Source organism: Chiloscyllium plagiosum, chromosome 1, assembly GCF_004010195.1.
Source record: "Chiloscyllium plagiosum isolate BGI_BamShark_2017 chromosome 1, ASM401019v2, whole genome shotgun sequence".
NCBI classification, from domain to species: domain Eukaryota; kingdom Metazoa; phylum Chordata; class Chondrichthyes; order Orectolobiformes; family Hemiscylliidae; genus Chiloscyllium; species Chiloscyllium plagiosum.
Window position 1 is genome coordinate 84,568,428 of NC_057710.1, and position 26,878 is coordinate 84,595,305.

General features: G+C 39.1%; 1 protein-coding gene and 1 non-coding gene across 2 annotated transcripts in view; one reads left to right on the forward strand and one right to left on the reverse strand.

The window, feature by feature from the left end:
* The window catches only part of LOC122554972 (rho GTPase-activating protein 7-like), a 260,499-nt gene that overhangs the window by 66,037 nt on the left and 167,584 nt on the right, over positions 1 to 26,878 (forward strand). The gene's annotated exons all lie outside the window — the stretch shown is intronic.
* On the reverse strand, positions 26,212 to 26,285 carry trnai-aau. The gene has a single exon. It is a non-coding gene; the product is annotated as a tRNA-Ile (tRNA).

Here is a 26,878-nt window from a genome sequence, read left to right on the forward strand (position 1 = left end):
TACATAGACAGATTAGTGTGGCTAAAGTTTTGCCCTTGGAGATATTTATAATTATGATTTGTTGAGATAAATAAGTAAAGGAAGGAAAATGCCAAATAAAGCAATGGTTAATAACATAGCCCTGATGCAGAGTTTAGGTAAATTAGTGAAAAAACTGAAAATGACATGAGAAGCAACATCTTTATACACAATAAAGTGGTTCAGGTCAGGTGGTTAAATCAGATTTAATAATAGCTTTCAATCCCTAAACCACTTAATCTTGACAGTATCTAATTGAAAGTCTTATTGCAAGTATCAGAAATAAGTATCCAAAATTTTTAACCTGAATAGCAATATTTTGGATACCCAAGCTTCAATGAAGGTGCACTTGGATTTTCCCTTGGGCAAACCTTTCCAATCATTGAATCAAGCTTCTTGAGTTAATGGCACTTCATGAGAACTTTGAACACAGCTGACTTATTTCTAACCTGAGTTTCTCAAACATCTCTTCCACAGACTTTATTCCAAAGATTCTCTCACTAGCATTAAACCATTCGGGGCTTCTTTTCTTCTGCAATGTTAAGGAGACCATTGAATTACACTACTGCTTTTATAGGCTTTTTCCCCTGAGTGACATACTTCTATCTGAAAGAAACCTGCACATTCACTGACCTTCTAGATAATTCTACCTTTCGACAAGACCTGGTTTCTGTCTCTGCCACCCTTTGTCATGAAACACCCAAAATCTCGATTATTTTCCCTCTTCTACTCTTTGCTTTCTGAAGCATTAAACTATTCACCTCGAGGAATTTTTAAAAGACTCATGAAACTGCATGTAAACAAATTCTAATTCACAACTTCACCATTCACAGAACTCAAAAACAAAGCCAAGTCCTTCCCCTCTCAACCCACACAATATAGAATTCCAAATCAATCTTAAAGTTATGCATGATTCTATCCATTTTAGAACCCAAATTTCCAAATAATCATGATAATATCATACAGGTACAGCTCAACAGAAACCCACTTCTCCACACCAGTCTTTGACACAAGTATTAATTTCACTAACGTCATGTGCCCTCTGCCAACTGGTATCTACCTCAGTACCAATACCCTTGAATTCTACTTTTCAATTTGTTGTCTACTTCCTCAAAGTCTAAGCAGAACTTCTTTCCTTGACCTGCTTATGTCATTTTTATGAGCATGTCAAATAACAATCCTACTCTCCTGGTCTATACGTTTTTCTTCTGCTTTAACGATTGGAATGAGTGACTCTGGGCACAAAGCAATGCATAAGTGACCTTGTGGCCTATTATATCCATATCCCCTTAAGTCCAAATCTCTAAGCAATAGAAGTCATCATTTTAAAGTACAAAGATCGCATATTGCTGAAACTTATAAAATTACCATTTTAATGGCTCCAGTATTAGAATACATTATAAGATTACTCCTTGCCAATTTTAGATCTGAAAACAGTTCCCAACAGACTGGCTATACACAGCTAGCCCACTAATATAACATCCCTTCAACATTAGACACAGGTATAAGAATGAACATTGAATTATATTTGGCTTTGAAATTCAAAACTTAAAAAGGCAGTGTGCAGAAGGAAGACAACACCCCTTACACGGTTTTGGACTAATTTCCTCACTTAACTTCTAAAACATCAAGCTTGTCCTTTAATTTAACAAGAGACCATGATTCATAATGTTAATAATTTAAACCTCCAAAGTTTCTGGCTCCAGTACTGTTGCTATACCTTTTGGATCCTTCCTGCCACAAATCTCTCCGGATTCAGAAACATAAATTTAAACAATTGTCAGAACCAGAATGTACATGTTCCACCATTAGTTGCTTTATGCTAGAGATTGAGATACTCATCATGTATGTGACTACATATGTAAAAACCTTGCTGAATCCAAACAAAAAGTTGCATCCAAGCAGAGCACTGCAGAAATTTAATTTCAAATTTTGAAACATTTCATGTGCATAATCATTGAAAGGTAAACTAAAATTCAAAAGCAAAGGTAAAACCATAAGATATAAAGCAAGCAAAAATAAGCAAGTATCTTCTAAATATTATAGGCTCCGCTCAATAACGGTTGAGTTACAGAATCAAGGCACATGCTAGATTCAGTGGCAGAAAAACAATTAACTGCCCATTCCCGCTATTCTTTAATTTACTTTTCTTTATTCAGTCATGGGATGTGGGTATCGCTGACTCGACCAGCATGTATTGCTTGTCTGTATCCAGGATGGTGAGTGGCTTGGACAAGAACTTGCAGGTGATGGTGTTCTCATCTATCTACTGCCTTTGTCCTTTTGGATGATAGAGGTTTCGAAGATGCTAACTAAGGTGCTTCTTTCTGCTTTTTCTTACTTTGCGTCTTCCTCCTTGATTCTGATGCCCAGGTAGCTGCAATACTTCTTTCACTATTCTTTACACTGTTAAACATTTCCTCAGCTTCTTACAAGATTGTTCAATTTGGAGAGGCGGTCTTTGAGTGTCCTTATTTTTCTCGGAAACCAGACTTTCCTCCCTTACCAATAATTACCCTTGATGGCACCTCATTCGTGACAAGAGCCATGTTTTTTCTGTTTATATTTTGTATATTTATCGTTGTGACTATCTGATAAAACACATCTGGTTTTCTGCCTTATTAGAGAGGTCAAGAGACTCATTTCCTGCTTGTTAAGGTGATGAACTATGATTCTTGAGGCTAAAGTCTAATTGCATAGCTGAGTTTCCCCTCTCCATTACCCTACTCCCCAACCCCCCACCAACTCACAAACACACACCAGCACCCTTCTGGTCTTGATCACAAAATGCTGTGCTGCATACTAGCAGCTGACAGAACATATAACTTCACAAAGGTCCATATATCTTAAGTCTGGAAAATCTCTTCACATTTGGTATATTGACATTACAATTAAAATTTTAAGGTAATTGGATCACAAATTAAAAGACTGTAACCTGGAAAAGTTTAATTATATAAAGAAGTTAAATGGAAGAAGCTATAAGTCATTTTCTTATCTGTCTATACTACTTGTTTCATTTTTTTTTAAATGGGCCCATTATTTGGTAAGGAGGGTTCAACTTGAAACAAATACATGATCCACTTCTAATTCTGCCAAATCCATTGGCAGTGTGATTATACTAAAAGATGGCAAACTCCCTAAATTGGACTAAATAGCTACAAGCACTCTAATTCTGAATTGAACATCAAAGACACTTGACTCGGAAACAATAACTCTGTTTTTCATTCCAAAGCTGCTGCCTGAGCTGTTGAGTATTTCCAGCTTTTCTCCAAACTCGTCTCAAAGCAAACTTTCATGTGAATTATGGACCATATTGAAAGGAAACAAATTCTACTTGGCTGACGAGAAGAGCTGTTCTTTTCCAGAAGTAGAAAAACAGGTTATGATGTTTCTCATTTTTATACTTCTGGGATCCTTGAGGGAGGAAGGCATGATATATTATACCCAGTCTTTGTCTCCATACAGATGTTGCCTAACCTGATATATATTTCCAGCACTTTTTCTTTTGTTTTCTTGTATTTTCATGTTCAACTGTCATTATTCATTACCAGTTGATATCACAGCTTCTTCCTATCTGTTTTGGGCTCTTGGTGGAGACTAACTTTACAGAAAAATCACAATCCCTGAGTTTTATTACTCATGTTGAGTAAATATATATTTCACTTATACACATGATACAAATTAAACATGATAACCAAGAAAGATCCAATGTTCCTTCCAGTTTACCCAACACAACTGTGATAACTTTGCATCATTGTACATACCCAATGCACCCAAAGGCATTATAATGTCTCAAGAGGCAAAAATCCAGTTAAAATTTCAATCTCTGATCTCCAACTGCTTACACATAGTGTACTTGCAAATATGCTGTTTAATCACTTATAACTCTTAAAAGAAAAGTCAAGGATGAGACAAACTGATTCAGTCCACCAAAACTGATCATTCAAGTACTCTAACATTCCCATAGTTCAGGTATGGAAGCAGCTTCCTTATGGGTCCACCCATTATAATGCCAAAACATCAGCAGTAGATCATCAGAAAGCTGTCCATCTCTCTAAGCAAATTCATGTTAGTAATGGCTTATTTTAGGCTGTATCATAACTCATGAATCAATACCTGCACTAAAATAGAGGGGAATTAATTTCAGTCGATGCATTCAGCCTTCTGACGCTGTTCTCCCTCACTGAAATTTAGACGATTCCAAGAATCATCATGGCACCAAGAATGAGAAAATCTACCTATGAGGAGATATTTGAACTATTGTCCCTCAAGTCGTGAAGGGTCAAAGGATACTTAATGTGCTTTGCTAAAGAATTGTGAAAGGTTTTAACAATATAAACAGAGAAAAACTATTCTTCTTGTTGGGAAGTTAATCACAAAGTCAATCACAAATTCAATTTTAACTTGGTAAAAGAGAAAAGACAGGAAGAAATTTCTATAAACAGTTGTTGGAATGTGTATGTTGTACCTCAAGAAAGGGCTGTGAGAGAAATCATTGATACATTTGGTGGAAAATTTTTAAAAATATTCAAAGATTGACAGGGAGAACATAAAGCAATGTGTTTCATTTAGATTGTTCCAGCAACGATCTGATAAGCCAATTGACCTTCTGTGCTACAAAAGCCTATGGTCCGATGGTAACTCCTAAATTTCGTCCTTTGGTCAAAGTGTAAAACCTACACAAAACTATTATATTAATAGGTTGTTGTGTGATTATGATATTTAATGAGTTGCAAATGTGTATGTTATGCTATTTTGCCTCGACTAAATTATTAAATCTGTATCTAGCTAAACATGAGTAACATTCGCCATTCACAAATTTGAATTGCAGTAACATTTAGTTGCATTAAATTTGTGCATGCCCTGGATAAGGGGTCCAACTAACATAATTAAAGCAAATAATGAATCCAATATTTGGTTATGAAAAATGCTTGCTATTAAAGACTTGCTACCACAGAAAAGTTTGAAAAATGCATTTTTTTGATCTGATACAATGACTAACTAAAATATCATACTTTTCTTATTTGAAGGTTTCTTGGCACTGAGAGCACTGTACAAAGTAATACATTGGGCTTTTATGTTTGACCTCATTATCTATATGTAACTGACAATGAAGTATGTTGTGTATTCACCTTATCTATATCCCCAAATAGCCTGCTACCCTTATTCTCTACAGTTCGTGAGTTAGTACTTGCTTTGTAATGAAATCCATGATAATTATTTTGCAATGATCTCAACAATAATAAAGTTAGTTTTCAAAAAAGCAAGATATTATGCTTTGAACTACAGACTTTATCAAACAATTAGTAAATTTCAGCTGATAAACTGAGATGTTAAGAAATGCAGACTGAGATACAGATCCTTTATTCTTTCAAGGAGAAAGCAGACTGTCTCTAATTAACTCTCTTAGGAGTCTGTTGTTAATTTTTCAAGCTGTGAAAAATAGAACTGAGCTTACTGCTCAGAATATCCGAGGACAGGGATTCCCAGACTTTCTCAATAGACCACCTCTGACACTGGGAGGAATCCAGATGAGGTCACCACGGCACCCTTTATTTCCTGTCCCAGAGACATTCCTGATAAACATGAATGTTGGAAACTCTTTGAAAATCTCATGGGAATGCTTTCTGGTATTTATGCACCATTGACCTCTTTAAAACTAATTATGCACTCATGTTTTCATGCTTATTTATGTAGAACTAATAACAAGAATTTTAAAAACTATTATATTAGAACGGTTAAAATTCATTAACGAGAAGAGATGATGAGTGAATTATTTTGCCTGGTGTTATTTTGAACATCCTAACTACTTCAGTTATGACACATCTATTATTTTTGCTATCAAAATTATGTTTGCCAAGCCAATCATTTTCATGAATTATTTGCCTATGATTCAAATGTTTTCACTAAGTTGTTTTCTTTTCTCAATCTTTCAGAAACAGAGAATTCCACAGTCTTAGTATCAGTATAATTCAATGGTTATAAATATTCTTTCCCAAAATAGAAAGTGGTAGGCACATCTTCTGAGATCTTTTATATTTTATGCAAAAGATAAAATTTAATCTGAAGCTTGCATTAGAAGTTCAAAACTACATGCATAGAAGATAACACAATAAATGCACCATCATCACAATTCACAGCCGGGAGTGAGGTTTTCTTCTGTGCATTTTCTACCACAAAACTGAACAGCCATTTATCAAAGGCACCTTAAAAATGCTGAGACACAGAGAAAATCTTAGCTCTGATTATTTAGAAGATATCTAATCAATCTTGACGTGGTATGAGCAGTGATGGAGTTGAAATGCATCCAGTATCAAAACAGTTACAGGCAAATGAATTTTGGGAAGGTTCTCTTCTACTGCATCAGAAAGACCTTCAACTTCCAGGACTAGCAGAGAGGAAATGGGGGCCACATTATTTTTTGACATACTCAAAACTCACAACACTGAAGTGAAAAAGTCCATGTGTAAATTTTAATGTGTGCATGACGATGAGTGCAGTTTATGATAAATTCATACAAGGATTCCAAACTTCAGTGAAAGAGTAAGACTGTTAAATTCTGTACTGAATGGCAATGGCTGTTTGTTAAATAAATATATAGATGGGTGGTTCGTTCACCTGTATTGTGTGAAAGACACTTTTGACTAAGATTAATGTGTGTGGTTAAAATAGTGCTGCAGTTCTGTGGTTAGTCAGTGATTTCTATTTGACAACACTGCCTTATAAGCTCAATATCACACACTGTAACAGCGCCCAAAGTTCAAAATGAATCTCTTTATTACTTGGAATTTATCTTCAGAATCCACATGAATCCTGCAGCTTTCAGATAGCAGAGAATATAATAATCTGTCTGTGTGATTTATGGAAATGTTCATGGTCAGTTTTATTGAATGAAAACAGCAGCATAAATTACTGATAATAAATATTAATGATTATCTTGATTACAGAGCTTCTAATTTTACAGAACAACATCACCAATAATTCTTTTAATAATATTAGATTTGGACATAGATTTTAACATAAATGTATGTATAAGGTATATTCTAATGCTGCATGTGCACGTATACCTATACTGCAGTGCAGTGGAATAGGAAAACAACCAAGGGTCTCTTTCTACTGAGACTATAAATCCACTTGAAGTTCAAATTAGGATGTGGGAAATTAAGATGGTATCATTCACAAGTCAATCAAATAGTAAGCAGTTTTCTAGCTTAATGTTACTGTTGGCGTTTGATCACAGCTTTCCGCTTCATTCAATGTAAGTTTGCAGTGTAGTTTGTGACTCCTTTAACCTATGGCAGTCTAGTACTCCTCCTGTCCTCCCCACAAGCAACCCACCTCCCCTTAAAGAAGCCCAATTAATTATGAAGTGACAAGGGTTACCCACTGCTGCCAGGCTGTCAGAGGAATCTTCAATTATGATGCATCTCTTGCTGTTACATCTGAAACTCTGAAGTTCGCTGTCCTCATATTGCTGCCATCAATTGTTAGTCCTTTCATTTACTTTGACAAACGACTCAGTTTGCAAATTAAGGAAAATGAACCAAACATCACTACCACTGTGGTATTCAGACATAACATGCTAGAATCATATGCTGAAGCAGAAACAAGACATCATCCCCAAATATATCCTTTGTAGATTTTCCTCTCAACCTGAATGTTTAGTTTATGGATCCTTCTGTGGATGAAGAACAGTAGAGGTCCTTTGCAGGTCTGTGAGAGGGGTAGGTCGAGTTGCAGGGAATGTAGATAGCGGCGCATGGCTGCAAGCGTGGAGCGGAGGATCCTGAAGAAGGGCTAATGCCCGAAACGTCGATTCTCCTGTTCCCTAGATGCTGCCTGACCTGCTGCGCTTTTCCAGCAACACATTTCCATCTCTGATCTCCAGCATCTGCAGACCTCACTTTCTTCTCAACCTGAATGCCTACCTGTCAGTATTCACCTGTACTTACACTCACTTCTGAAGACATTTGCAGGGATAGTCCAAGACCTGCAAGATTGTTGTTACTGAAACTTCTCAAAGCATTCTGTTTTTACTCCCACAGAAGTGAGTAGAAATGAGTTGGTCTCTGATCCAAAAGAAATCAAATCCAATGGATCCATTCACTTTCCTGAAACCTGAGGGAGAATGTATCTGATGCAGAGTCAAATAGTCATAGAGTCATATAACGTAGAAACAGGCCCTTTGGTCCACCATATCAATGTCAGATAACAAAAATCAAACTACCCTGATCCCATTTAACTGCAGAGCCTAATATACCATGGCATTTAAAGTGCTCATCCAGATGTTTCTTAATTTTTGCAAGAGTATCTGCTTCCACCACCATCTCAGGCAACAGGTTCCAGTTCTCTACCACCCTCTGGATGAAAATAAATTCTCAGATCTGTTCTAAACCACCTATTCCCACCTTTACCTTATGCCATCTGGTATTAGACATGTCTGCCATGAGGAAATAATTCTCACAAGCTAAATTGTCTACGTCTCCAATAATTTTTCATGATTTTTCAGATCTTTCCATCATTACCCTTTGCCTCCTCTTGGTAAGCCAATTTTGGATCCAGTTTGCCAACTTACCTTGGATCCCATAGGCTCTTACCTTTTGTGGCAGCCTTCCCTGTGGGACCTTGTCAAAGGCCTTACTGAAATCCTTGTAATCTGTCAGCTACACTATCTTCATTTAACATATTTAGTCACCTTTTCGAAAAGCTCAATTAAATTAGTCAGAAAGATCTCCCTGTAACAAATCTGTGCTGACTATCCCTGATCAATCCCTTCCTTTCCAAATGTTGATTAACCCAGTCCCTCAAAACTTTTTCTGATAATGTTGTCTTCCACTGATGTCAGGCTAATTGGTTTGTTATTATCTGGCCTATCTCTGCCACTCCTTGAATCTCTCTTTAGATCCATTTTATTAATTAGTATTGAATTCAGAGCATTGGCATCAAATGTCATTGTCAGATCAGTCATGTACATTCTAAACTACTAAGTATCAGCTGAGCAGTAATTTTAATTCTAAATTCTCATTCAGTGCTCAAATATGTTCATTCTCTTTGTTGCAACCATCTACCAAATCCATTCTGAAATGTTGATAAAGGCCAGGAATTTCCTTGTCATTGTCTTTTTCTGGAGATACAGCAGAAACCTAATGCCGATATCAGATTTGCACCAGTCTTGCTTTGAGAGACCCCTGGAGAGGTTCCAGATAGTGTACTTTATATTGTCATGCTCCCAGGTGATCAGGGCTGAATTAGCTCCCCTCCTTTATTCATCTGCTACCTCTGTTGGTCACAACAAAGTTAGTTTACAAAGGATCACTTTCTTTGCAGATTCATTTCCTCCATTTGTATTTTAAAGGGATCCAATTAAGCAAGCTTTCTTAAAGTAATGAAAAGAAATTTCATTAGCTTCTAAAAGTGAGAAAAATTAATAATAGATCACACATATGTACAGATTAGAATCTTGAAGTGAGTCCAGAAAAGAATAACAGTTAAAGGACACATGGAGCAGTCACTCATTCATTCATGAAGCATTGATTGATGAATATTGTTGGTGTTAAGAGTGGATGCTATCAGTAGCATTCACATTAATTACTGACTATCAATTGTTGGCTTCACATATTGGTTGAATTTCTTTTGTTCTGTGGCCTTTGCAGCACACTAATGGGGACGAAGCTTGCTTTCAACCCCTGTCCTGTGTACTCTTGAAAGAGGAAAACATAAATACGTCTTTTGCTGAGATTGCTGACAATTTTACCATATAGTTAACATTCTGAAATATTCACAGGTGATTGCAGTTGAGTTTGCAGTGTATTTCTGCTTTTGAATTTTTTTTTTGACACCAGTAGGTATGACTTTGCAGAAGTCCCATCCAGGCAGCACCTGAATCTATATCTGCAGTCACTATATCTGCAGTCACTGAACCTACATCTGCAGTCACTATATCTGCAGTCACTATATCTGCAGTCATTATATCTGCAGCAACTGAACCTATATCTGCAGTCACTATATCTGCAGTTACTGAACCTATATCTGCAGTCATTTTGGTAATATGTCCTCTTTTAACAACATGTGTGATGGAATTTCAACGTTCAATACATCGTTGGGTGATCCAAAGTTATGATCTGTGGTCATGTCACTCCTTCAGCGCACCAAATGAAATGTGATTCATTCTCATTTCATTAAAAAAAGAGAAAAAATATAGATCAGCAGACATTTTTTGCACTAGCCTAGGTCAATGATATCCATTTAGTTCTCACTGAATCTAGGATCTGTGCAAGGTGCCTGCAATCACATTTAATTTCACAGCAATGTGAATGATGTTTATGTTTCCAGGTTGCTTTAACAAATGGTGACTTTGTACATGGTCACTGAACTTTGTTTTAAGGGTTTTGTCATACAGTTTCATCATTTGATAGAAATTTTATGCACTGTTGAAAGAATAAGCTTCAACAGAATTATCTGGTATTCTGAGTCTTAAGCATCTCCACAAAAGTTCATAAGTTTTGGTAGTGTCCTTGTCCTAATTTTAAACATTTGTCTCAAAGTATTTGAGAACCATATTAACTGAAAGTTTCCTTCTCTCACTGTTTCTAAAGCTTGTTTAGCTTTTAGGAGATGCACCTGATAGATTTCTCTATTCTGGGTTAGTGTTCCTGAAGGAGGGTCACCTCATATCAGTGACTACTTCAAGTACTTAGCTTAAGTTTGGAGATGCAGATATCAACTCATTTGTTAAAATGGCAGGCAACTTTACAAAGCAGTTTGGCACTTCACAATCCACAATACCTTTTTCTTTATTTTCCGGAATTGTTTTGCTATCAGCGCAGCTGCCATGCTGAAACTTAGAAAGAATGTTTGATTGGACCCACACATTCCCAAGAACCCCATGATTTCCCAGGGGGAAGTGAGGAACTATTGCTCATAACTTTGCAGCCTTGGGCAGTGCATGTCCTTGACCACTACCTGTCCTTGATATGTCATTGGGTCTTAAAGCACTCATTCATTGCAAGATTGCCTATTTGGTCTACTGACTGTATTTTCTGGAAGAGACTTCTTGTTAATTGAATTGCCTTTCCAAGGTGACATTGTATATCAGGAGGTTGTCTGTGTACATTACGCAAATTAATGAACCTGCTATGATCTGGTTCAACACCCTGTGAAAGGTGGCTGGGAATTTCAGAATCCAAATGTCATGACTTGATGCTGGTATCAACCTCTGACAAGATAAAATTTCCTTTGCACAAGCATTCAAGGGAACCTGAAGAACTCTCAGAGAGGCATTAGGTAGGAGTCAGTTCTGATCATTATCCTTTTGGTAACCAATGCAAAGCCTTTTGGAGACATCTGGCATAGGAATGAGCACAACTAGGAAGCTCTCCTTACCGCTGCATGTAGTTAATCTCCTCCCAAACCTCAGCCAGGTTTTCTGGACCTAACCAATAGAGATATTGCCTTATAAAAGATGCCTCTGCCACATTCACATCACAAAGTGGCTTGGCTCCGCATAAGCCACTAAATGTCATGAGCAGTCTCATCTGCTCACTTTTCTGCACCTAAGTGAGAGAATTTTTTTTGTACTCATTCACAAGATACAGGAATCACTGGCTGTGCCAGCATTCATTGCCCATTCCAGAGGCCAGCTGAGAGTCAGTCACATTGATGTGGATCTGACTCATGTAGGTCAGACCAGGCAAGGCTGGAGTTTCCTTCCCTAAAGGACATTAGTGAGCCAGACGGGTTTTTATGACAATCATTTCATTGTCATCAGTAGACTCTTAATTCCAGACCGTTTTTGTTATTGAATTCAAATTCCACCATCTGCTAAGGCAGGGTTCAAACTTGGGTCTCCAGAACATTCGCTGAGTTTCTGGATTAGTAGTCTAGCGATAATACCACTAGGCCATCACCTCCCCAGATACAGTAAGAAGTCTATGTCAGTATTTCTGTATTAGTCAGCGGGTAGTAGATAGCACAATGTGCGCCTCACCCACATTTCCTTCCAATTCATTCCCTGATGCTGCCCTTGTCCTCTAAATCAGTTGCAATGTCAGTTTTGAGTGGATTACTCCTCTAGTTTTTACAAGTGACCTATATTAAGTTGTAAGGAGCTACATTAGAAAGTTGATACAAAACTTGTATTGGTTGCAAATAGTGATGATATAGCAAGTTATAAACAGAAAAGGCAAAAAGCAAGAAATACATATATCCAAACAACAACAATGGCCAATAAGGCCAAAGGACCGTAAAACCTGCTCAGCCATTCAATAGGATCATGGCTGATCTAATTTTAAGTTCAACTCAATATTCCTGCATATTACCGATAATCTTTCATCTCCTTGGTATTCGATGCAGAGAGAATTCAATTTGGAGATGTTTGAAGTGATGTAATTTAGGAGGATTACCATGGAACTACAACATGCGTAAATCCTTAAACATTCCGGAGCAAGCTGATAAGGTGGCTAACAAAGAATCAGGGCTACTTAGGTTTATAAAAAAGGAACAGAACAAAAAAGCAGAAAAATTATGGTAGAACTCTACAAATCACTGGATAAATCACTATGGGCAGCACAGCGACTCAGTGGTTAGCACTGATACCTCACAGCACCAGGGACCTGGCTTCGATTCCAGCTTTGGGCGATTGTGTGGAGTTTGCATGTTCTCCCTGTGTCTGTGTGGGCTTCCTCCCACAGTCCAAAGATGTGCAGCTTAGGTGAATTGGGCATGCTAAATTGCCCATAGTGTTCAGAGTTGTGTAGATTCAGTGCATTAGTCAGGTGGATAATGGGGAATGGGTTTGGGTGGGATACTCTTCAGAGGAGTGGTGTGTACTTGTTGGTCTAAAGGGCCTGTTTCCACACTGTAGGGATTCTAAGAAAACTGAGCAAATGTTATTTTTTATTAATTTGCCCATGGCATGCTGACATTGTTTTCTTGGCGAGTATTTATTGCCTACTCTGAGTTATTTTGGAAGATGCTGATGAGCTGATTTCTTGAACCTGCTGAAGACCAAGTGCTGGTGTGAGGGCAGTTTCAGAGTTTTGCTCTTGCAGCAGTGAAGGAACAGTGCAATATCTCCAAGTGGAGAGTGTGTGGTTTGCTGGGTAAATTGCAGGCGACAGCGCTCCATTCCTCTGCTGCCCTTAGGCTGGTTGAGGTCATGGGTTTGAAATGTACATTTGAAGGAGCCTTCATTAGTGGCAATGTATCTTGGGAATGGTATGCAATGCTTTTACAATGTGGCAATGTTGGAGGGAGTGGAAGTTTAAAATTATGGTTAGGATGCCAATCTAGCAGGTTTCTTTGTCCTGGTTAGTGTCAAACCTCTTGAGTGTTATTATAACTGCACTCATCTAGGCAAGTGGATGGCATTCTAATATATTCCTGACTGGTGTCTTGTAGGCAGTTTGTAGACATGATCTGGGGAATCAAGAGATAAGAATTCTTAGACTCTGACCAACTTTTGTAGCTGCAATATTTAAATAGCTGTTCCAGTTCAATTTCTGGTCAATAGAATCCAGAAGGTTAATGACAATAGGGGATTCAATGATAGTAACATCATTGTATATCAAAGGAAGGTACTTAGATCTATTTTTCAAATTTGTTCATGGGATGTGGGCCTCACTGGCTAATGCAGTATGTATTGTCAACCAATAATTGCTTTTGAGAAAGCATTAGTGATGAGTTTTCTTGCAATTCTACAGTCCAAGAGGGACAGACCTATAAGGAAGGGACTTCCCTAACCTTGACCCATTGACAGTGAAAGAATGTTGTTTCTTGGGATCAGCAGATTGACCTCCAACAACTACAAACATCTTCATTTGCGCTAGGTATGGCTCCAATCAATAGAGAGTTTTCCTCTTGATTCTGTGTGCCTTTACTATGGGAAGCCAGACAGATGTACAATCAACTTCCACTGCCAATGTTCAAATTCACAACATGAGAAATTCACCAATATCGATGACTGGTGGATCTTACAGATGATCACTTATAAAAACTGTATTGACACTGCTGAAAGATGAATTAATTTTTTCAGCTAAAGTTGCTGAAGATGAATACGAAAAATGTGATTCTTTTTCGAAAAGTGATGAGAGTTTTTTTAATGTAAACATAAAGGGCCCTGAATTTCCATGTTATTTTTCCTTATCTCCTGATGTATCTTTATTTGAAGCATTGGAACCCAAGAGAAACAACATAGACTCCTGATCAATAGTCAAATTGCCTCATTTCCCTAAGCACTCTGCCAAGTGCAACTAGAATTAAGATCGGCATGTAGGGGCACTCATGCAATTTCAGGACAAATGTTACTTTCTCTTGAAGAAGTTAAGATACTTTAGCCAAAAGAGAAAATACTGGAAAATCTCAGCAGGTCTGGCAGCATCTGTAAGGAGAGAAAAGAGCTAACGTTTCGAGTCTACCTGACCCTTTGTCAAAGTGTTTTTATTGAGATACTTCAGAACCAGAATAGAGCTGAAATTGCAATGGCTTGCCAACATTAAATTCTTCTTAGCCGACCTATTTCTGTCCATAATTCCGTTGCTTCTTTTAGATTTTCATGTACGCATCACTGGTCTTGATACTGAGAAAAATCTCATTTTTGTTTTTGAGATTACTCTCCACAAAACTATTACCTAAAATAGCAAATGGATCCCTTTAAGCCTTCCTGCTTGCCACATCATGATTTAATTGAAAAAGGAAAACTTAACAGTCACTAACCTTTTGATAAACAAAAGCTGCTTTGCTGGCGAACAATTGCATTCCCATGTATGTGGCGCAGCACTCAAGTGTAGCTTTTCCAAATGAGATGCTTGTACTCTAGACCGAGCCTCCATTACAAGGAGCACATATTTGAAGGACTGATCTTGGATACAGTAACTAAAATACAAAACCGTTCTTGGCAACCACTTTAGACATGATGTAGATCTATACTTTGTATCAAATAGTTTCTGAAATGTTAGTGGAAAATGTTGTTTAAGCCAAGAGTGCTTGATGAAGAGCTACTTCTTTTGCTAATGTGCACATTTAGCAATTACTCAAATATGTGATAAAACTGCATGATCTGTTTTATAGCACAAAAATGGAAAAAGTAATAAATATAAGCAGAACATCAAATATTCTTTATGTTGTGCCAAATTGCATACTCCAGCGTTATTCAATAAGTGCAAATTTAGTTAAACTCTGACTGCCATTTAATGTGGATTGTCTCCACTGAAACCCACCTCATGAAAAACCAAGTAAAACCAAGATACTACAGCTTCTGCATTTCAAAAATAAAAACAGAAAATGATAGAGAAATTCAACAGGTCTGACAGCATCTGCGGTGAAAGAAACAGAGAAAACATTTCCAGGCTGAGCAGTCTCTTCTGGCTGAAGAAGTCAGATCGCACTCGAAACTTTAATTCTGTTGCTCTCTCCAGTCACTGCCAGACCTGCTGGGTTCCTCCAGCATTCTCTGTTTCTTTCCATGAAATACCAACATGTCTGCTTAACATTATCAACTGGAACTATCCCTTAACCCTGAAAATCTCTTGTAAACAATGCAGTTTGCCTTAGTAGTTGGTGAGCTAGAAGGTGGATCGCAATCCGTGCGGTTGTTGTAACTGGGGTAATTTTATGGTCATGTGATAGTACAAATCAAGCAATGACAAATCAACCTGTTTTATATCGTCCTCCATTTTTATTTCTATTGACTTTATTGCGCAGCTTAAATTGAATGGCCAATAGAACCATAAGTCATCCACTGAGACATGTTTAGACAGAAAACAGTATGAATAAAGCCAAGAAAATCCTGCTCAGGAAAGAACATATTAAAGGCCCTGTTTTGTGGATGAATGGGAAGACTAACTCAAATGTAAAGCTTACAAAAACACAATTACTCTTTACGCAGATATCCATCTGTCCATACTCCATTCCAGGCAAAATCCTGATGAATTCCCTTGGCATTCCCTCCAGTGTAATCAAATCCTTCCTATATTGTAGTCACCAGAACTACACACGGTAATCTAACTGCAGCCTATGCAAAGTTCTGTATAGCTCCAACATGGCCTCCCTTCTCTTATAATCTAAACTGTTACTGATAAAGGCAGGTGTCCTTTCTACCGACTGAACTCCCTATTACTTTAGATTTAGATTACTTACAGTATGGAAACAGGCCCTTCGCCCCAACAAATCCACACCGAACAGCAATCCACCCAGACCCATTCCCCCACACCTAACACGATGGGCAATTTAGCATGGCCAATTCACCTAACCTTCACATCTTAGAACTGTGGGAGGAAACCGGAGCACCCAGAGGAAACCCACACAGACACAGGGAGAACGTGCAAACTCCACACAAACAGTTGCCCGTGGTAGGTATTGAACCCGGGTCTCTGGCTCTGTGAGGCAGCAGTGCTTGCCCCTGTTCCACCCACAAACCTGTCCAGCCATCTTCAGAGATTTGTGGACAAGCATCTCAAGGTCCCTCCATGTCCTTTCTTCCAAAGGGTATCACCTATCATTTATCAGGGTTAAATTTCATGTGACACTCAGCTGCCAACCTGACCCATCTGTTTACATCCTCCTGCAACCTAGCACCTTCCTCCTCAATGTCAACCATCTGGCCAGTCTTTGTGTTGTCCTCAAACTTGTTATCATTACACCACCTCCCAACATTCTCATCTACATCATTCATGAACAACACAAACAATAGGGCACCCAGTACCGATCCCTGTGGTACACCGCTGAACACCAGGCTCCACCACCCTTTGTCTCCTGTCACTCAGCCAATTTTGTATCAAACTTTCCAAGATACCCTGGGTTCCATGAGCTTTGAACTTCTTTACCAGTTTCCCATGTGGGATTTTGTCAAAGGCCCTGCCGAAATCCATTAAAAGTACATCAACTGCAGTACTCTCATCCAAACTCTCGGTCACTTTCTCATAGAATTGGTAGGCCTGACCTCCCGCTGACTGTTCCTAATCAAGCTCTAAATAGAGATTAATTTTCTCCAATAGACATGCTCATGAGAAGTATAAGGACAACATATTAAGCAATGAAAAGCTTCCAACAGACGCAGAGGTGTTAAAGGGATAATAAAGATAATGTAAGTTTATTGAGAGTTATAGGAGCCAAGCTTGTGGAGACTGCTGCCATACTGCTAAGCCAGTCTGTAGAAATGACCACTTTCTTGATTATTCCCTTCTTCTCCAGTTTTTCTTGTCTTTCAGACTGAACCTCAGGACAACTGGTACTGTCCTCAGCAGATGCTGAGATCTTCTCACATTCTCATCCAACTCATAATGTTATACAGCTTGAAAATATCTAAAACCTGTAAAAACATCTTTGCCATCTTTTGAAATATACTCAACAATCAATGTCTTAGTAGCCTGTAAAACAATGCATATTGCTTCTGGCAAGTGTAAGTGTCTGGTCCAAGCTTTGGTCAAGCTGCAGGTGAAATGACTGGAGCTCACTGACTGAACTAACTGCACAAAGGCTGCTATCCCATCACCAAGTCACCCTTTATTTGCACATGCACAGTACATGGACTCTGACCAGCAAGCTCAGAGCCAGTCCCTAGGAACATTTTTTTTGTCTGTGCCCACCTCTCCCTGACGCTCGTTTTTTTTTCTTTTTTTTTTAATAATTTAATCCCCACACTACCACCTAAGTGCGGTAGTGCTTATTTTTTCCCCAGCAACCATGGTGTGTGTGTGTGTGCAGGTGTGAGACACAGTGAGAGACACAAGGTGCACGAATCTTTATTCAAATTCCAGCACCGCGAAGATAGGAAAACACCCGGATGGCCAGTGACAAACACTGCCCTTCACATCCTAGGAACATTTTTTTTTTTCTTTTTTTCTTTTTTTTTACACTACCACCTAAGTGCGGTAGTGCTTATTACATATTTTTTTTTCCCCAGCACCCATGGTGTGTGTGTGCGCAGGTGTGAGACACAGTGAAAGACACAAAGTGCACCAATCTTTATTCAATTTCCACCACCAGGAAGATAGGAAAACACCCGGGTGGCCAGTGACAAACACTGCCCTTCACATCAAAGGGCAGTGCTATGTGATCAAAACAGTGAAGGGGAGGGTAGGGACTAAATCAAAATAGAGTTGGAGGGAGAAATAATGCACTCCACTCCCTGCGGCGCCAACCTCTCCCTGAACAACTCCAGGGTGTTGAAACATTTATAATTTTATTAAACAAATTACAAAACAGTTTACAAAAAACATTGACAGCTGTACACAAAAGACAGCAGTTTTACAAGGGAGAGGAGCAGCAAAGCTAGGCCCCGAACCCTACCGTTCAACCATTTTACAGGGAGAGGAGGACAAACCTCAAATCCCAGTTCCACATATGACAAGACAGTGACAATGACATTTGTACATTAGACAATACCGTTACATACAAAAGTGCAGACAATACAGACCCAGCAAGCCCCCGCCCCTCCCACCTTCCGACCACTCTAAGGCAGCCCGCCCCTACCCACCTCGCAAGACAGTGAGGGTGATAGACCCAGGAAACACCACAATACAGTTAGTTATAGGAACATTTATATCTGTCAGTCAGGACTCCCTGACTGGTCCAGGTTAACAGCCCTAATCTGGAAACTCATACTCAATTAGATCCACCCAGCCAATCTCATTCCAATCACTGCATCCCTGCCCCACTAAGACCAAGAATGCAGGCCTTTCTCTCTCTTGTAGATTCTGCGTGGACATATAGCCGCAGGTCCTCTAATCTGAGTCGGACACAGGCAGCATGTCACAGTGCATGCCCATTTCTTGTGCCTGGAGCATTCCAGAAGAAAATCCTCTTCTTCTTCAAGTGCCAATGGTGACATGGGCTGCATCTATCTTAGACTCCGAGATTATTTTGACCCTACGTGGAGGGGGAGAACCCATGGCATCTTTTCAGCTGGTCCTGAGGGATGTACAGCACGGAAACAGACCCTTTGGTCCAACCCATCCATGCCAACCAGATATCCCAACCTGGTCTAGTCCCACCTGCCAGCACCCAGCCCATATCCCTCCAAACCCTTCCTATTCATATACCCATCCAAATGTCTCTTAATTATTCTGTGTATCTTAATATTGACCCAGTCCTCAACTACCTGACAGCCATAATGATCAACAACTGTTAGATTCTGCCTCTTCTGTAGTTTCACCAGTCTAGGGCATCTATAAAGTTGCCAATCATTTTGAACAGGTCCAGGTGAAGGCCAATTGCAAATAACAGAAAGAGTATATAAAAGCTCAAGGATCCCGCTAAGCCATCTCTACAGTATCCACGCCTATTTTCTTATGTTTGGAGGGACATCAAAAGTATTGCCATGTCAGGTACAATACCCTGTTGGAGACAAAAATAGCATCAGTTGCCCAATAAATCAGGCATTAGTAAATCTGGACAGATATCACTGTTCCTTCAGTCTCACTGGATTAATATCATCCTCACAGGATTCTGCCAAACAGTAACATCCCTACAAGGACTACAACTGTTCAAGGAGTTTCACTGTTATCTTTATAGGATACCAACTGACATGCAATAAATGTGGTTTCATCAGTATCACACTCATCCCTGTATCAAACTTGGTTTTGTAATTGTCAGACTACTATAATTGAATGGAATAAATCTCAAGATCATGAGTTCATTTTTTTCCATGACTGTGTTCATTACTGTGCTGAGTATTTTTCATTGTGAGGCTTTTTACATTTAGATCAACAGCATAAAATTCCTCTTAATTTTGACACAAAGTTGGTGATCTCAGCGAGCAAGAATGGTTGATGTGGAATATAGAAATGTCACACTGGTAGTAACAAGGAGGCTTTTCTCTGGTAGAGACTGAAGGATATTATTGAAGCAGAGCAGAATTTGGCATCTAATGCTTACTATATATGACCTGGGAGTGGCAATACTGGCTGTCTCAAAGTTCCCAGCACAAACATTCCTCACCTTGATCAGCACAAACCTCACCCAACAAAAGTTAAGTTGTACTTTTCTTGTGGCCTTAGTATTTTCTAGCACTTTAGAAATTTTATTACCTTCTTTTTAGGCAGCACCACTAGTCAGAAGGTGACTTAGGAGTTGTTGGCATGGGTTTCCTCCGGGTGGTCCAGTTTCCTCCCGCAGTCCAAAGATGTGCAGCTCAGGTGAATTGGCCAAGTTAAATTGCCCATAGTGTTAGGTGCATTAGTCAGAGGGAAATGGGACTGGGTGTGTTACTCTTTGGATGGTCGGTGTGGACTTGTTGGGCCGAAGGGCCTGTTTCCACACTGTAGGTAATCTAATCTAAGTGGGGTAGCAAGGGTTTGAATAAATGGCTTAGCGGGATCCTTGAGATTTTATATACTCTTTCTATTATTTGCAATTCGCCTTCACTTGGACCAGTTCAAAATAATTGACAATTTTATAGATGTCCTAGACTGGTGAAACTACAGAAGAAGCAGGAGATTTCCATGGGTTGGCGGGGCTGTTGCAATTTCACAGAGTCAAAAATCACATAACACTAGGTTATAGTACAACGGGTTTATTTGAAAACACTAGCTTTCAGAGTGCTGCTCCTTCATCAGGTGTTAGTGAGAGAGGAAGACCTTAGACACAGAATTTATAAGGAAGAGATCAAAGGGTCATTCAACTCATGTGAACAAATTGAACACACATTAGCTGGCTCTTAAATCTTTAATCAGTTTAGTCACCAAATACCAATTTTCACAGAAGCTTTGATGACACCTGTGTAATGATTTCTCTGCCCTCTTTGTGAAAAGGCTCGGAGTTGACAATTGGTTGTGAAAGTCTTGTGTCAGGCATGTAAGTGATTCCTGATGAAGGGCTCTTGACCAAAATGTCAATTCTCCTGCTCCTCGGATGCTGCTTGACCTGATGTGATTTCTCCAGCACCACACTCTCAACTCTTATCTCCAGCATCTGTAGTCTCACTTCCTCCATGTAGGTGATGTGGTCCACCCAACACATTGACCATAAACAGTGCCTCAATGGTGTAGATGTTGACTTGAGAGAGAGGACACTGATTTTGGAACATTTAACTTGTCAGTGATTTTGCAGAGGCAACATTGGTGATACTTCTCTAGGGACCTAAGATGTCTGCTGTGCATTGTCCACTTCTCTGACACATGCAGAAGGTCAGATAACATCTGTGCCCTGTACACATGAACTTGGTGCCAGGTTTGAGGTCTTTGGCATCAAACGCTCTGTTCCACAGATGGCCAAAGACTGGGCTGGCACACTGGAGGGCATGTGGAATTTAATTGGAGGAATTCTGTTAACTTAGGACAGTGACAACACAGGCTTTTGGATATCCTTTCAGTAATATGCCAAAACACAATGTTTGAATTTGATATATTATCTTTCTTAGCTCACATGTACAATACTCCTGAATGGCCAATATTAATGGGAGTGGAACAGAATTAATGGAACAGGCTGCTGAAGGACACTTCCAAGCCCCTCACTGTGGATAGGGGAAAATTGGAGCAAGACCACTTACTTCAATGACAGAAGCAAAGTTCAGATAGGGTACAATCAATAAAGCTAACTATCTAGTGAAATGTTCTGGAGGAAACAAAAAATTGCCTTCATGAAGGTAATTGATCACATCAGTCATCAATTAGGATCTTAGCAAAGCCCTCAACAAGCACTGGAGTCAGTTTACAGCCATTAAATATGTTGTAAGTGGACTTTATGAGACAGCCTTGCTCAGCTCAGACAAACCATTTAGTCACCACATTATTTTTGAGAGGTCAGATGGGATTTTGAATGTTCAATCAGCCTAAACACTTTGAATTGGTTTGGTAGCAATACTGTAAGGGCTTGCATTCCAGTTATAAGGTGAGATGGATTCCTGTAGCTAGGAAATAAGGCGGCTTCTTTCTGAGCACCGTAAACTTCGATGGAGGCAGTGACAGGAATCCACAGTAGATGCAGTCCAGACTAGACGAGGAAGTTTACCTTAGACCAAGACGTTCTGTCTTGTGGATTTTCCAGGCCAATGGATTGATTCCGAAAATAGTAGAATAATGCTATTTGCTGGATAGTGAAAAAAATGATCAAATATTAAAGGCTGGTTCTATTGTTTTCATTGCTTTGAAATAACTGTTCATAAAGGTAGATGTTGCAGCATCGGTAAAATAAATTTAACTCACAAAAAATGTAACTGTGCAAGAATGAGTATTTAAAGCATAAAATGAGGTGCATAGTTACTGGAGTGTAAAGGCCATTGGCATCTGGATTAGATGACAGTAAATAAACTATGTTTATATAACATTATTGGTTTGAACAGCTAATGTTTTTCTTTGGTTAAGATGTTTGATACAAAATATATTACTTACATTATTAAAATAGAACATGAATCACAAGGACTGCAAAAAATACATTCATATTGTATTTAGAATAAATTTTGAACTTATTTTGAAATTGTCATGGGTGATTTTTATGTGCTTCCCTTGGAGATCATCATTTTTTAAATGAAGAGATTATTTCCTTTATCTAATATAATCTGTCTAAAGAAGGAGAAAAGAAGAAAGAAGTTGCACTTAAGTAGATTTCTTATGACTTCAGGACATCCAAAGTGATTCACAGCCAATTATTTTGAAGTGCTGTAGCTAAATATAACAACCAATTTGCCCAGAAGCAGCAATGCAATAAATAACCAATCATTTTTCAGTTACACAATTTCCATCCTCACTTACACCTGACCCATCTCTGATACTTCCCTTCCTCAAATTCTCTGTCTCAATTGTGGTGATAAATGATCAATTCATATTCTCTGCAAACTCACAGACCCCCACAGCTAACTTGGCTACACTTCCTCACACTCTGCTTCCTGTAATGAGTCCATGCCATTTTTCCAGCTTCTCCACCATGATTACATTCTCGTGATGTCATCTTTCATACCAGTATTTCTGATCAGTCTTATTTTTGCTCAGCCAAGAATTCCTACACATAATGGTTGACGGGGTCCTCAACTGTGACTGAACTATTTCATGTAGTTCAGCTCTCAACCCTTCCTCTCTCTCCCAGGGCCATGATAGTGTTCCCCTCAACTAACATCATATTCAATGGATTTTCTGATAATTTGGTCAGTTCCAGTGTGATACAAGCCCATGTTCCTTTGCCTACTCCTTTCTGAAATCTAAAGGCACTATTCCCTCCTTGACACCTTAGTTCTCTCCACAGTCGTTGTTAGCACCCCCATCAGCATCTTTCAGTGCCAATGTAGGAGAGGCAATGCCTGGCCTTTCACCTCTTCCCTTCTCAGCATCCAAGGTGCCAAACGCCTCTTTCATGTGAAGCAGAAATGTACTTGTATATCTTTTCAATTTTGTAGATTGCACTCACTGTTCACAATGTGCTCTCCTTTATACCAGTAAGATCAAATGTAGATGGGGTGATCACTGTGGGTGAAAATATCCATTCAGTCCATCAGCATGACTGTGACCATGGCCTGCTACGGTATTCCATTGAAATTCAATGCAAGTTTGAAGAACAGCGCCTTTTATTGTGGTACTGAGTGGACATTTGGCTTTAATATTGAATTCAGATACATAAAGTCATAATCCCTGTCTCTATCTGTTCTCTGTGGTTTTTGCTATTTAGTTTTGATAGTTTATTTCTTTCTTTATTCCCTCATGTTCTATCCAGATTACTGCTATATATCCATTCACACCTCATCAAGACACAGCCTTTGTTTCTTTGCAATATCCATGACCAATCCTTTTGAATTTTGAATCATGATTTTTTTGTTATTAAATCCCTTCCACCCTATCACAGCCCCTTCGTTATTCTTGCCCTCTCCTCACCTTTACTAGCTTATTAACTCATAAATTTCTAACTGCCTTCTGTTCTGGTGAAAGTTCATTAACCTAAAGCATAAACTTCTGTTTCTCTGCACAGATGCCACCTGACCTGCCAAATTTCCTGAATTATGTTGCTATTTTTCTGATTTGTTGGTTGAGGACTAACTATTAAATAGGACAGCAGAGCTTCATTATCTTTCTCCAAATAGTGTCATGGGAGTTCTTACATACACATGAAAGGATGGACAATGTTTTGAGAGTTGAGTCAGAAGGATTGTGATTCAGAACCTTTGAAGTTTCTGAGTTTAAATCAGAGTCGAAGATGTTTTTGGAGGGACCCAAATAGAAGCTTACCAGAGGAAGTTTCAAGTTCCGGGCGTAATTCCTGCACAGTCAGCTGATGTTTGGACTTCGACATGGTCCCAATACTCAGTTCCTGATTATGCTACCACAACAATTTATCAGAATCTATCAGATGATCTGGGCCATGATGTCACATGCAGTGGTTGAAGTTAATATTAATAAGATCATGTTGATGTATTTAAAGGAAGATTTGGTAGGCTGGGGCTGTTTTCCCAGGAGCATCGGAGGCTGAGGGGTGACCTTATAAAGGTTTATAAAATCATGAGGGACATGGATAGGGTAAATAGACAAGGTCTTTTCCCTGCGGTGGAGGAGTCTAGAATTAGAGGGCATAGGTTTAGGGTGAGAGGAAAAGATATAAAAAAGACCTAATGGGCAACTTTTTCACACAGAGGGTGGTACCTTTATAGAATGGGCTTCCAGAGGAAGTCGTGGAGGGTAGTACAATTGCAACATTTAAAAGGCATTTGGGTGGGTATAAGAATAGGAAGGGTTTGGAGAGATACGGGCTGGGTGCTGGCAGGTGGGACTAGATTGGGTTGGGATATCTGGTTAGCATGGACGAGTTGTATCGAAGGGTCTGTTTCTGTGCTGTACATCTCTATGTCTCTATGATTCATGAAGAGAATGTGGAGAGATTATGTTAAGGACGGATGAGGTTCAAGTGGAGTATAAGCTGAGAGAGAGAGTGAGTTCATGGAATGCCCTGCCAGTAGCAGTGGTGGACTCTCCCTCTTTATGGGCATTTAAACGGGCATTGGATAGGCATATGGAGGATAGTGGGCTAGTGTAGGTTAGGTGGGCTTGGATCGGCGCAACATCGAGGGCCAAAGGGCCTGTACTGCGCTGTATTTTTTTTCTATGTTCTAAGCACCAGGGTACAGATGAGAGAGGTGAGAAAAGTCTTGATCTTTCACCTCACCTCTCAGTTCTTTGCAACATGATGTGTTTTAGAGGGGGCACTTTAAACACTTTGTTATGATTTTCAGTAATAACATGAAGCAGCTTTCAGGCAAGGTTAAATCAGATGGAAACTAATTACCACAACACCCTGGAATGTAAATATAAGGAACACACTCACTCCCTCACACAAACAGGCACACACATACACATGTAAACATGAATTCTGGAGAACAAATCTGCAGCTAGCATATTAACGGAATACAAGAAGTCGATTGATACCTCAAAGGTGTATACCATGCTGGCTTGGCAGGGTTTCCTCTCCTGATTCACTCTTCGGAGATGAGTGAAAGCAAGAAGGCTTGGGATTTCCTGACAAGTTACTGTTCTATACCATGATGGTTTGGAAAGACTTAGTGTTGAAAGCATATAAATCTCCAGACAATCTGATAATATAACACAGTCTTTGTGTGAAGAAGAAGCCAATCTAGCATGAGCTCCCAATAGACTCAGATATGTTATCTCTGGCACCTGATGGTCTTTATAATTATGCCTAACTATTCAATATAAATTGTACCTACTGTTACCGTGCAATAAAGTACATCATATTCTTAAGACGAATGTCTCTTCTCATTTAGACTTAATAGAACTTTATCCTCTACTATTGAGAATTATATTGAATCAGGACAGAAAGGAGGATTAGGGTGGAATTCTACCCTGACCACAATCCATCAATGGTTGGTACTTCAACATATGATATGATGATCAGCAGTGGGATCATCACAAAACATCTCAAGGTAACAACACTGAAAAAGTTCCATTCGATCAGAAGGAAAAATGTTTGGAAGAAAGATGAGTTTAACATCATAACCACGTTAAGAAAATATTGTGAGCTAACAACTGAAAACGTATATAAAAAAAAACAGACAGCACCATTCATGAAAGCAGCAATAGGACAAATGAAGTTCTAAAGAAAAAAACCTTAAGCTCAGAGCCAGTAGAAAGCTTAGGAGAAACAATATGCGTTTGCAGGAGAATAAAAGCTTCTCACATTGGTAAGTGACTCTCTAGTGAAAACAGCCCCAAAAAGCCACGGCGAACACTGACACAGCCCTGCTAACGACGGATGCGCCTCTCGTGGTCAGTGCGGGGATTGAACCCACGACCTTGGCGTTATTAGCACCACGCTCTAACCAGCTGAGCTAACCGACCAACACAAGGAGGATCTGTTGGAGCAGTTTTAGAAAAGTTATAGAATGTATTTAGAGTGACAAATAGGCAATTTAAAAGAAGTTGAAAACAAAGTCTAATGGAATTAGACAGAAGAATTTTAAGGTTTTGGTAAGACTGGAACATTCAACTTTTATGCCATGCTTTCAGCAGGAGAATTTCCCATGGGCTGTAGCCACAGAAGCGCTTTTTTAAAATGTTGTGCAAGGAGACGTGTATTGAGCATGGGGCAATGAAAGGTGGGAAAACGTTCATTTTGCTTGTGAAGAAGCAGAAAATCCTCAATTTGGAAGACCGTCATTTTGGTATGGGAAAAAGTGAGAACGTCACCAGTAAGCAGTTCAGAGCGATAGTTTCAGTATAACAACATTTTGAAGCTCAAAGAAAGTGCATTGTCATAATATTGAATTTAAAGCTTTATGAGAAGAAAATATCACAGAATTGCTGCCATACAGCATTTAAAAGCTTGTGGACAAAAAGAATACTGCAACATTGCTATAACAGAGTCTAAAATTTGATGACACTTGAAGACCAGGGGATTAAAATAGCATTGATTGAGTTGAAAGTTGATAGCT